Source organism: Chinchilla lanigera, unplaced genomic scaffold, assembly GCF_000276665.1.
Source record: "Chinchilla lanigera isolate Chin_1 unplaced genomic scaffold, ChiLan1.0 scaffold00003, whole genome shotgun sequence".
In the NCBI taxonomy this organism is placed as follows: Eukaryota; Metazoa; Chordata; class Mammalia; order Rodentia; family Chinchillidae; genus Chinchilla; species Chinchilla lanigera.
The window spans coordinates 48589341-48592756 of NW_004955404.1; positions in this window are offsets into that span (position 1 = coordinate 48589341).

Here is a 3416-nt window from a genome sequence, read left to right on the forward strand (position 1 = left end):
AAGTCAGTATTCTTGTACAAAAATGTTAAAATGGAAAGGAGAATAAAAATTGTTCTTAATCATGGAGTTGAAAAGAGAATTAGAGTAGCAGGTAGTTTTTTTTTTTTTTTTTTTTTTTTTTCTCCGGTACCCGGAACCAAACTTACGACCTTGCGCTTGCCAGGCAGGCGCTTTGCCGCTGAGCTAAATCCCCAGCCCCAGTAGCAGGTAGTTTATGTTAAAAGATCAAAATCAATACAAAAGCAATTTGATGGAAAATAAAATATTCAAGATTAAGCAAGTTAACAATAACTTCTAAAAAACGTGAAGTCAAGCCCAAAAAGTAAAGACTAAAAGTAGGAGAACCAAGTGTTTAAGATAAAATGGTTGAAATTTAGTTTGGTCAGGAAGGACCTGATCCTTCTCCCATCCTGTGACAGCCAGTGTGGGGTGTATTTTAACAGGCAGCTACAGACGCGGCTATCTGGATGCTCTGGACTGGCTCCATGACATGTTTGGGCTGACTGACACAGGCTTGCATATAGACCAAGGAGCAAACTAGAATTTGGACCAGTTACCCATCTTGAACTCAGACAGGTCATCAGCCTTGAACTTGGCCTAACTAGCAGCTTCAAATTTGGAAAAATTCCATATGACTTGGCTTCTTGTAATATGAGAAGAGCTGCCCTCAGACTCCTGGTGTTAGTTGAAGAGAACTCGCTCTGGTGAGCTGACACCTCTAACTTCCTTACTCCACCCCAACCCAGGCCATGGCACAGGCCCAGTAAACAGAAAACCTGGCTCTGGTGGCCCTGTGAAAGGTTCCTGATGCATTTCTCTAGAAGTATGGTCTCAGATGATCTCGTGAGTCCCCAGTAGTGTGTTACAGCAGGTAGCTTTTAAAAAGAGGTGTACAGTTTAAGAGCTGCTGACCCTGAAGAGTCAGAGAACAGAAACCAGCATTGTCAGTGTCAATGGCCAGTGATGACCAGCAGCAGTGTCCAGGGGCAGCACAAGGCAGAGACCACTGTGAGTCAGTAGCATCATCCAGCAATGAGTAGCAGTGTTCAGCATCAATTTAACTACCGGCAAATACCAGCAGTGCCCCTGGTATCAACAACTGGTGTCAAAAAGTGGTGGGATGCCGGCGATATACCTCAGTGGCAGAGTGCCTGCCTGGTAAGCACAAGGTCTTCAGTTCAATTCCTAGTACCAAAAATAAATAAATAAATAAATATTAAATTTAAAAAATAGATGGTGGCAACTAGCAAGTGACTGGCAGAGGCTGGCCGGGATGGCCTGAGATCAAAGGCAGTGGCCAGAACTATGGACAGCAGCCAAGGGTTAGTCACAGCACTGAGGAGCTTGCAAGAGCTTGAAGCCAGCCTGGGCTACAAAAAGTCAAGCCCAGCATGAAGTACAGGATGAGACCTTGTCTCAAACAAAAAAATTAAGAAACAGACTTATTGTAATGTCCTTTTGAATAGTTTTAGTTTAAGTAGGAATTGCAGTGATGCCCTTATTTTTATATCTGATATTCTATATCAGTATTCAAAGTAAGCAAAATCGCTCCACTGACTGACAACATAATTATTTCAAATGTGATGTGGTGGTTTCCTCAAGGAAATAACAAAGGACTATGGTTACCTTCTCCATAGCAGAAATAGGAACCGGAAGGCAATGCTGACAGTCACTGGAGACTTGATATGCAACATACAACAAAATGTTCCTCAGTATCGTAGGTAATGGAAAGAAGCAATGAAGATAATGTGCTTAAAAGTGGGTCTGAACAAAAACAACAAGAACGAAATAATAAAATTAGCACTTCAGGTGACAGCAATAATGTCATATGAGAGCACAGGAGTAAGGAGAGGATCAAAGAAAATTAGGAACATACATTTGGTAACGATGAACTTCATGTTTCATATGAACTGTTCCAAAATAGTTATTCCACAATAGTTTCTCGTTGAAAACAATTAAGAAACATTTTCAGATGTGTAAAGATCTTCTGAAAGCTTCAGGGAGCAAACAAGCGAAAGTGATGAGCATTGGTGTGGCTAGGATGAGGCAAGCTAGGGCCTAAGGAAGTTGAGTTTATACCCAGGATTTCCTTGTCTGTAACATTATCGACCAATGTTGAACATGGCAGCAAGTGTCTTAAAGGTCAAGAGCATTCATTGAACTAATTATGAATATAAGATACATATGTGCCAGTCTTCTTACTTCAATTTGGCCCCCAATAGCAGGCAAAACAGTAAAGGATGGAAATTTAGATTCACATCGTTTTTACTGAAGTTTTGATTGAAATTAAATGATCTTGTTAACTACAACTCACAATCTGCCAGAAGCAAAGAGAATCCTTTCTGAAAGAATGTGATAAAGTGCTAAACAGCTTCAAAATATCTTACAATCATGAAAACATGGCTATTCAATACAACTTATAATATGCACTAAAAGTAGCCATGCATGAGAAAAGAAATAAATGTCAATTAAATCAAACATGAGAACCAATGAGTCATTGGAAGATCAGTATTTAAAAGTTTTTAATGATTAAATGTATGCATTTAAAGGAAAATTAGAGGATATATGTGAATTAAATATTATCCAATCTGAAGCAGTCAGGAAAATATTGAACCCAATAAATGCAGTGCACTACTAAAAATGATTGTATAAACTAACTAAAAAATAAACAAATGAAGTAATACAAAAAATGCACAAAGCTTACAGATATAAATTGACTAATTTTATGGGTTGTTGAAAAGAGAGATCAATTAAAATAGAGTATAAATATAAAATATTAAATACAAAAATAAGGGTATCACTACAATTACTATTTAAAATAAAACTACTCAAAACGATATTAAAACAAATTTGTTCCTTAAAACTTTTTTGAGACATGGTCTCACTGTACAGCCCAGGCTGGCTTTGAATGCACGGTGATCTTCCTGACTCAACCTAGCTGCTGAGATTGCAAGCATGTGCCACCATGCCTGGCAACAAATTTGTTTCTAATAAATTTAAAAGTTTAAAAGAAATGATAATAACTTTAAATAATTCATAATACCTAGAATTCACCAAAGAAGGAATTGAAAGCTTGAATATTATAAAATGATTAAATAAAAATGATTCTATAATTAAATCCCTGCATATGACCGAACTCTGTTAAACTGGCTTTTCTATCGAATACTATCAAATGATTCAGCAAAATATTTTGTGAAATATACATAAAGTGTGGTAGAGAATAACAAAATGTGATAGCCCTCTATCCAGGTCAATATGGCTTTGGTGTTAATACTTGAGAAGGAGATTATAAAAGATAAAACTACAGTCACATACTAATAATGCCACCAAGTTAAAAGCTCTAAAACAGTATGGAATGAATTTAGAGGTTAAATAACTGGAGAGTAGACCATGTTTATTAACAATTTTTAAGACAA